This window comes from Leptonychotes weddellii, chromosome 11 (assembly GCF_054177405.1).
Source record: "Leptonychotes weddellii isolate Sample4059 chromosome 11, ASM5417740v2, whole genome shotgun sequence".
Taxonomy (NCBI): Eukaryota; Metazoa; Chordata; class Mammalia; order Carnivora; family Phocidae; genus Leptonychotes; species Leptonychotes weddellii.
Genome location: NC_138379.1, coordinates 30474147 through 30484726, shown reverse-complemented (window position 1 = coordinate 30484726; position 10580 = coordinate 30474147).

Below are 10580 nucleotides of genomic sequence, written 5' to 3'. Positions count from 1 at the left end.
ATCAAAACAAACAAAAAGCACCCAAAATCTTGCCATTTGCAATGACGTGGATGGAACTAGAGGGTATTATATAAGCGAAATAAGTCAATCAGAGAAAGACAAGTATCATATGATCTCACTGATATGAAGAATTCTTAATCTTAGGAAACAAACTGAGGGTTGCTGGAGTGGTGGGGGTGGGAGGGATGGGGTGGCTGGGTGATAGACATTGGGGAGGGTATGTGCTATGGTGAGCACTGTGAATTGTGTAAGACTGATGAATTACAGACCTGTACCTCTGAAACAAATAATACATTTTATGTAAGAAAAAAAAAAAGAGAGAAGATAGTAGGAAGGGAAAAATGAAGGGGGGCCAAAATCAGAGGGGGAGACAAACCAATGGCGACTATGGACTCTGAGAAACAAACTGAGGGTTCTAGAGGGGAGGGGGTGGGGGGATGGGTTAGCCCGGTGATGGGTATTAAAGAGGGCATGTATTGATTGGAGCACTGGGTGCTACACGCAAACAATGAATCATGGAACACTACATCAAAAACTAATGATGTAATGTATGGTGATTAACATAACATAATAAAATAAAATTTAAAAAAAGTCTATGCTACCCAAAGCTATCTATAGATTCAACACAATCCCTATCAAAATTCCAATGGCATTTTTTACAGAAGTAGAGAAAAATAATTCTAACATTTATGTAGAACCACAAAAGGCTTCGAATAGCTAAAGCAATCCTGTGAAAGAAGAAGGTGGGAGGCATTACCCTAAGTTTAGGCTATATTATAAAGTTATAATAATCACAACAGTATGGTATTAGCCTAAGAACCAGCACATAGACCAAGACAACAGAATCAAGAGCCCAGAAATAAACCAATGCATAGTCAGCCAACCAATATTCGACAAAGGAACCAGGAATATTCAATAGAGAAAAGACAAATTTTTCAATAAATGGCCCTGTGAAAATTGGACATTCACATGTAAAAGAATGAAACTGAACCCTTATTTTACACTACTCACAAAAATTAACTCAGAATGGATTAAATACTTAAATGTAAGACCTGAAATCATAAAACTCCTAGAAAAAAAACAAAATAAAACAGGAAAGAAGCTCCTTGATATGCATCTTTTTTGGATATGACATCTAAAGCACAATTCAACATTATTAGAAACAAACAAGTGGGGCTACAGCAAACTAAAAGTCTTCCGCAGAGCAAAAGAAATCATCAACAAAGTGCAAAGACAAGCTATGGGATGGGAAACAATATTTACAAATCATATATCTTATAAGGGCTTAATATCAAAGATATAAAGAAATCAAGCAACAATAACAGATAACAATAATAATTATTATTATTATAATAAATAATCCAATTTAAAAATGGGCAAAAGACCTGAATAGACGTGTCTTCAAAGAAGATATTCAAGAGGCCAATAAGGAAATGAAAAGGCGCTGGACGTCACTAACCATTAGGGCAATGGAAATCCAAACCACAATGAGATATCACCTTATGTCTGTTAGAATGGCTATCATCAAAAAGACAAGAAATAGGGGCACCTGGGTAGCTCATTTGGTTAAGCCTCAGACTCTTGATTTAGCCTCAGGTCATGATCTCAGAATCCTGAGATTAAGCTCCACATCTGGCTCTATGCTCAGCGGGTAATCGGCTTGAGATCGCCTCCCTCTTCCTCTGCCCCGCCCCCCGCTCTCTCAAATAAATAAATAAATAAATAAATAAATAAATAAATAAATAAAATCTTTTAAAAAAAAATAACAAAAGCTGGTGAGGATGCGGAGAAAATGGTACCCTTAAGCACTGTTGGTGGGATTGTAAATTGGTACAGCTGCTATGGAAAACAATGCCAACATTCCTCAAAAGATTAAAAATAGAATGATGATGTGATTCAGCAATTCCACTTTTGGGTATATATTCAAAAGAAATGAAAACACTATACTGAAGAGATATCTTTGCAGCATTATTAGTTGTATCTTTGGGCCAGAACTAGAATTTGAAACCAAGCAATTTGACTCTATTCGTATTTATGAATTACTGTGTAAATTTATATTAATTTAAAAGTTGCTAACATGTATTAGGGTCTGCAATATGGAGAGGCATAGGGGACCAAATCAAAAAGATATTTAAAGTTCAAGTTTAGAACATTTCCAGTGTTTCCCCCAACCACATGCAGTTTTAAAAGCAAAATTTGAAGAGCTTGAATTCTGAAATTATAGTCTGAGACCCAGATTACCAGGGTTTGGATAACATAGCATGAATCTACAGTTATGAACAGATAATGCTTCCTAGGGGTTTTGTAAGTGGTTCAAGCTTGCTACATTTCATAGTTCCAAGCAGCATTATTTCTGCTAAACATCTTGTGGCACTAGTACTGGTTACATTTACTTTCATCCTCTTACCTTCTTCCAAATTAGATTTCTGATCTATTTATCACAAAACTAAGACAATCAGAAACACTTTTTTGCCTGTTTGTTTTGGTAATAAAAACTGTTGCCTATGTATCAATACTTGACCAGTCTGATGACCTCTGATCTTGCTTAGCCTGTAATTAATACGTCAACAATCCAATGAAGTGGGGAAAAAGAGATTTGAGTCATCCTTAGTCTAAGAAACAAATGCTTTCATGTTTTTCTCCATGTTTTCTCATTGAATTAAATGGGCTTCATTCTGTAGTTATGTTGAAAAAGAAATAACTAAGAGCTTATAGAGAATCGATTATTTTTCTTTCTCTCACTCATCTGATAAATATTAATGGAATACCTACTATGCACCTTCTTTGGGGATTTAATAGTGAATAAAATAGACAAGTCCCGGGGCGCCTGGGTGGCTCAGTTGGTTAAGCGACTGCCTTCCGCTCAGGTCATGATCCTGGAGTCCCGGGATCGAGTCCCACATCGGGCTCCCTGCTCAGCAGGGAGTCTGCTTCTTCCTCTGACCCTCCCCCCTCTCATGTGCTCTCTCTCTCTCATTCTCTCTCTCGCAAATAAATAAAATCTTAAAAAAAAAAAAGACAAGTCCCCTGCTTCTTGCTGCTAACAGAGTCTTATAATAAACAAGTCAAAATTAAATACATCAGAGGCACTTGGGTGGCTCAGTCAAGTGTCCGACTCTTGATTTGGGCTCAGGGTCGTAAGATGGAGCCCTAGGTCAAGCTCTGCACTGGGCATGGAACCTGCTTAAGATTCTCACTCCCTCTCTCTGCCTCTCCTACCACCACCACCCCACCTCTCCCTTTCTAAAAAAAAAAAAAAAAAATCAAAGACTTACAGATGTAGATGAGTAAGTGAAGACATGAAATAAGGCATATAATAGATATGAGAATCTTTAACTGGACCAGCCAAATAGTTCTTCCTGATATTTTACTTTTTAACTGAGAATTGAAGAGAACAAACATGCTAGCAGTGCAGAGATTGTCATTCATTCATCCATAGATTTTAAACTATCAAATATAAATTTACATAATTTGTCAAAACATAGTAATGAAAACCATATTAAGTGATGCTCTGCCATAAAGGTTAGGAAAGGGTCTCTAGAAGCAACTTTTATTTTCTCTAGGATTAAGAGGTCCATCACAAGGCAAATCTAATTACTAGAAAACTGAATATTTTTTAGAGTGCCTTTGCAGTTAACCCATTAAAACAGTGAAATTCATTTTATTAAAATGGACAAAGCTACTACAGTTGTTAAAATTAATTATGATAATTACAGGATAATAAGAAAAGCAATAGCTGCTCTTCAATGACTATATTTCCAAGCACTTTATTGCCTAACTGCATTCTCAGATTGATTCTGCCAGTCGGTATTATTAATCCATTTTACTAGTGATAAAACTGAGGCTCAGGGGAGCCTAAGCAAGTAAGTGGAATATGGATGGTGGGTGAAAAATCCATAATTTAACCCCAAATTTGATGAACTGCAACTACAATGCCAGGTGCCCTTAAAAGAGAGAGAACTGTGGCTCCTGGGTGGCTCAGTCAGTTGAATGTCCTACTCTTGATTTCAGCTCAGGTGCCGATCTCAGAGTGGTGAGATCCTCTGGTAGGGTTCCGTGCTCAGTGGGGAGTCTGCTTCTCTCCCTCTCTCTCCCTCTGCCCCTCCCCCCACTCGCCCTCTCTAAAATAAATAAACAAATAAATAAATAAATAAATAAATAAAGGTTTTTTTTTAAATAAAAGATAGATAATTATGTTTTATCATAGTATTTTTGAGAAAGATTACCAACAGGAATTAGTTAAATGGCTACCACTGGGGGCTTCCCCCCCCCAGCTGATATACAGGTTAATTAATCCATTTTACTAGAAACACCATTGCTAGTATACATAAACCTCCAGCACAGAACCTTACTCATGCAGGACTACCAGTACTTTCAAATAAAGTAAAATCCCATATTATAATGTATTGCTGTAGCACTTTTCCATTTACAAAATACTTTCAGTTTTCTCATGCAGTTCTCAGAATGACCCTGTAAAGTTGTTATTACTATTGTTTCTCTTTTACAGATGAGGTCACTTCAACTTACTGAAGCACAGTGATTTGCTTAAAGTCCCACAAACAATACATAGCAGAACTTACTTCAAACCATATCTTGATGGTTTGTCTAATCCTCTTTCCAATGTATCATGTTTCTTTTCAGAAAAAATGAGCTAATTTTGTTGGAGCCCAAAGTGTATATGAACATGAATGGGGATAGGATAGAAGTCAGGGGATGACAATAACTATGTATGTATGTTTGGAGATCTTACAGGAAAATTTATATATGCTCATTAAAATATCACAGGAGAAAGCTAGACAGTACTTTGCCCAGGTAATTGTTGCCATGCCTCAAAAATATCTGCTGAATTTTGAAATAACTACTGTCAAAGAAGACTTCATTGATACGTGAACTAGTTGGATTTTCCTACTCTATAGTAAAAGAAGTTAGTGCTGCAGGTTTGAACCAGCATACCACAATTATGATAAAAGAGAGAGAAACAAAGGATTAGCAGAATTTAAAAGAAACACAAAATATTAATAAAGTTAGTAATTAATAAAAGCGACAAGAAACCAAATATATATTGCTTCTCTACAGGGTTTTCAGAAATGGCCAGCTCAGGTCACCAGAGTGAAGTCCAATGATTAAAACAGTATCCCATACTGGCAGGAACCAGCACTTGAACTCTGAGGTTAGGAGGAACTGGCCTTAAGCCACTAACTCTTCAAATTGCTAGCTGTCTGACCTCAAGCAAATAACTCAATCTTTCTGTGTCTTAGTTCCACCACCCGATAGAAATGAAATTTATACCTAACTTACAGTCTTTTCATTAAAACGATTTTTAAAAACCTCCATGAACTTACTGTGTAGCACATAGCAGGTGTTTAATAAGTATTTTTTTAAATTTCTCTTTTCTTTGCTCTGTAGTAATCTGCAGAATATAGAAAATAAAAATGGATGAATAATTCAAGGATATTTCCAAATGGAAAAGGCTCTACTAGGGCTAGTTTTTTCAGTGTACTTATTTGTTCTAATGTCAATGAGATGAAAATACCAGAAACTGAAATTACAGTCTAGAATATATAGTGTTATATTTATTATGACTCTCTATCTTAGATGAATAATATAAGTTTTGTGCAAAACTATTCTGAGGTGAATCTGTGATAAAAGTCCAACTATATTTTTGATATTTGATAGCAGACAGTTTCAAGCCCCACTCTTCTTTGTTCTCCTCTGCCCCATACCTGGACAAGACAATAGAAAAGGCCAAGTACTCCCCTGCTTGGAACAAGTGGAAAAATCCAAACCACACAAAACCTGGTACTCTTACCTGGGAATCCTCACCCCAACCCCACCACCTAACCATAATGTAAAATGAAGCTGTCACCTACTCCCCTTAACTACAGCCATCCAGGACTAGCTTAGATGTCTGTCTACTCTTCCCAGAAGGCTCCATTATGTGAGTAAAAAACCTCTCCATACCTTGTTGCCATGTGTGTGGCATCATCAGTCTCCACAAATGAACCAATTTTGAGTGATGAGGGTAGATCATACTCTCAATGGAGCAATCACAAGATAGGATCATTTTCATAAGGCAAGTTATCCATATTAAAATGTGTGCAAGGGGTGCCTAGGTGACTCAGTCGGTTGAATGGCCAATTCTTGGTTTCGGCTTAGGTCATGATATCAGGGTCCTGGCATCGAGCCCCGAGCCAGGCTCTGCACTCAGCAGGAAGTCTGCTTCAGGATTCTCTCTCTCCCTCTGCCCCTTCCCCCCACTTGCTTTCTCTCTAAATAAATAGATGAATCTTTTTAAAAAAGTTTTAAAAATTAAAATGTGTCCAACAAAAAATAGGAACATGAGACTATGTATGAACAAATGCATTCACCTATGTGTGTAATGTATGTATATACATATATACACACACACCCACATAATTGTATGTATGTGTGTGTGTTTATATTTATACCTACATGCTAAGCGTGAAAGCAAAGAATACAAGTTGTCTTAGAATTCTTAGAAAGCACAATGGCTGGCAGCACACTACATGATCAATAGAATATGAAAGAGGCTCTTCTTTTTTTTTTTAAGATTTTATTTATTATTTGTCAGAGAGAGAGAGAGAGAGCACAAGCATGGGGTGTGGCAGGCAGAGGGGAAAGCAGGCTTCCTGCTGAGCAAGGAGCTCGATGCAAGACTTGATTCCAGGAACCTGGGATCATGACCTGAGCCAAAGGCAGATGCTTGACCGACTGAGCCACCCGGGCGTCCCAAAAGAGGCTCTTATTCTTGACTTTAGCTGGGCTATCTTTTGAGTAGGATCCCATGAAACCTAGGTATGAATGAGAGTAATTTGTGAATAAAAATGAAATGAATGATTGGAGATCCAGGACTCTGCTTTTGGTTTCAGTTCAGAGTATACTTCGACAAGCTCTTTTCAAATCCTCACCCCTTGGGGCACCTGGGTGGCTTAGTCGGCTAAGCATCCGAGTCTTGATTTTGCCTCAGGTCATGATCTCACAGTTGTGTGATTGAGCCCCATGTTGGGCTCCATAGAGTCCAAGCGCAGAGTCTGCTTGAGAATCTCTCTCTCCCTCTGCCTCTGCTCCTCCCCCTGCTTGTGCTCTGTCTCTCTCTTGCTCTCTCAAAATAAATAAAACCTTAAAATAAATAAAGTAAAATAAAATAAAATACCTTCTTAGGAAACTCCACTGGGATGCCAGCACCATCACCTCTTTGATCTCAAGAATTCTTGCAATGAAATATAAAGCCCACCCACCAGGGTGTACCTTCAGTGAGGAGCTGAACGATTTCATTTTATAAAGTTAAATAGGCAAAATACCTGCCCTCAGAACAGTAAATCCACTTTATTGTTACTTTAAGTAGTGTTTAGAACAAATGTCTAGTGAAATGTGGCCTATTCAATAGTAATGGGTAAGTGGCCATTGGAACTAGAAATTCCAGAATCATCTATAAATACAAAAACTCGGAGATGATCAAGCTGTCATTTCAAATCAGTAGGGAAATGATCAAGTATTTTATGTGTTTTTCTGAGAAAGCTAATATATAGAAGGAAAAAATTGTAAATTCCTACTCTATACCATACACAAGTGCTAATTCCACCAATATTAAATATTTAAAACTCCATTCAGAAGTAAATATAAACAAAATAACAAAAGATATTGAATGGATAGGAATTTCCATAAGAAACTCAGAAGATAGATCAAAAGATTTGACAACCTTCTGTCTATCACATTATAGGCTAGAATATAAAAAGTTACAGTTTTTGAAAATAATATAAACATACATGCAAAAATTTTAATATGCAAAGCCCTTGAGAAAGAAATCCCACTTTTGAACAATAATTGTCAATAGAGGTAGGGCTGGCATTCATTGCTTATGCATTAGCATGCTTGTATTGGTTGTTTATAGGTGATGCCAATTTTTATTGGTTTGGCACTTCTAATTAGTGTGTGCATTCTTACAGTCAGTGTCCATATCTGACTGTTGATAAATATTTTGAGTATATTATGGAGACTGGGTGTGTCAGGGTGTGTATTCAGGCAGGCATGGACACATTAGATAGCTTCTTTTCTATGTTGCATGCAATAGAGAAAAACTAAACATAACTTAAGTGATTATTAGTAAAGATTTATAACTAAATCATTCAAAATTTATATGTGGGAATGTTATGCATCTGTTAAAATCACTGAGGTAGATCTATTTGTATTTATGTGAATACATATGTTCAAGAGAAATGCATGGGAATATGGAGACAAAAACTGTTAAGAGTCTGAAGACTAGGGCTGTGTAGATGGAAAACATTACTTATATAGGTCTATGTAGCTGAATGTTTAATTTATATAGGTCTGTATAGCACATGGTATTTTAATATGTAGATTACATGGTCTATAATGTATTATATATGCCATTATGACTAATATTACTTCAGTAAAAATTATAACTTAGCAGATCATGAGTTTAGTACTCTATAAAAAGAGAATAAAAAGGGTATGAACTGCTTGAGAAATAACAACATATATCTTTGAAAGTGAAGCTGTAGGGAAGACTCTAGATTCAAATACTTTACTAAATTAACCAAGTTTAAATTCCAGCTTCTTTTCTGGTTGTTACAGAAGATGCAATTTCTGTATTTAACTACACAAGACTACTCACTGCTCAGGAATAAATTATACACACTCTAGCCTCAGTGCTCTGTTTAGACTACTCCTTGGTCATGAAGGTTTCCTCTCACCTCCACTCTCTCTCTTCGTGTGTGCATCATGCATAATGCTAACCATTTTAGTTACAGCTCAAATATCAACCCCTCTGTAGATTTCCCAGATACTTCCTTGGAAAGTTAATCTCTCTGTTCACTTTTCTAATTAAGCACATATCACTTTTCTAATTAAGTATATACCATCTCAGACTATAGGTTTTGGGGTGTGTGTGTGTGTGTGTGTGTGTGAGAGAGAGAGAGAGAGAGAGACTGTGTGTGTGTGTGTGTTTTATGGGTGTCTCTTTCCTATACTTGTCTCTGACACCCTTTATCAAGACCAATGTCCTATTTGCCTTTGTATCTCCAGAATTTAACAAAATACATCAAAAGTAGGAAGTGCTTAAAATATTTTGTTGAATTACATTTATTTCAATTCAGTAAGAATGTACTCTACAAAGTGCTCTAAATTTGATTATATACATGTACTTTAAACTACATTCAAGAGCAAGATATTCAGAGATGTTTTTGAATTCCACATCACAAAAACTCCAGTAGAGTTTATAACCTCAAAAATGTAGTAAAGTAAAATTGAATAAAGAACATAAATAATTAACTTATAGGTCTTTGAAATTCTACAAAGATAGGACTGACGTTATTTATATATATAAGCATATATAATTTACATTATGTGTCTAATATAAATTTATATTATACATATTCACTAAAATAATCTATTTTTAAAAATTAATCTGCTTTATGCTATACATTTTATACTAATATAAGCCATAAATTAATTAGCACTTGTTGCTGCTACACAGTTACATGCACTGTTAAATGGATACTTGAAAGTTCTAAGTAATAAACTCCTCCATTTTTTGATAAAGCATGAGCAAGAGAAAGGAAGGACAGAGAGAGGGAGAGACTTTTAAAAACAGTTCAAAATGGATTTTAGCATAATCCAAATTTTCTTACTAAATTTCTACTATCAGAGTACACTATGCCTTTTTTCTTTAGTGCCTAATTAATTCACATAATCATAGGAAGAAGGCTTAGTAATAAAGGCTCTACTTACTACTATGCTATCCCCATAAAATTGTAGATTTAATGTCAGCCACCATCAACCAGATAGTTTTTTCCTCTCAATTTCTAATTTTAAAGTTAACATGACAATATCTCATTAATAACATATATACATGATGTGAAATATTTCATTAATAATGAATTATATTGATTATATGTTCAAATGATTATAATTCAAATGTGCTGGATTACATTAAATATATTATTAAAATGAATCTCAACAGGTTCTTTAACATTTTTAAATGAGGTTATGAGATCATTTAAGTTTGCACTTGTAGCCTATATTTGTGGCTTATTTTATGAATCACTTGGACAGCACTGTTCTAGAAGTTTTTGCTCAACAGAACACTTTTGAGACAACACTCAAGTAATTTGACCTCTCCGGGAACTTGATATTTATTACAGGACTAGGGTGACCATCTCTTCTAGTCTGCTCAGGGCTAAGGGGCTTGCTGAGATGGCAGATTTTCATCGCTAAAATAGGACAGTCCCAGGCAAATCAGAACAGTTGATCACTTTATACATAAAACTTTTCATCATGGCAAATTAAGTCTAGTATCTTTATCTAGAGGTTTCACAGGTACTTAAAAATTAACAAGTCCAAAAACTGACTTGCTCATCTTTTCCAACTCTAATCTCATGATTTCCAAACTCAGTTAATGGTGTCACTATCCACCTCATAATAAATTAAGAAGAAAACATAAAACAAAAACAAAAGCAAAACCTTAGGATTATCTTTTTTTTTTTTTTTAAGATTTTATTTATTTATTTGACAGAGAGACACAGCGAGAGAGGGAACAC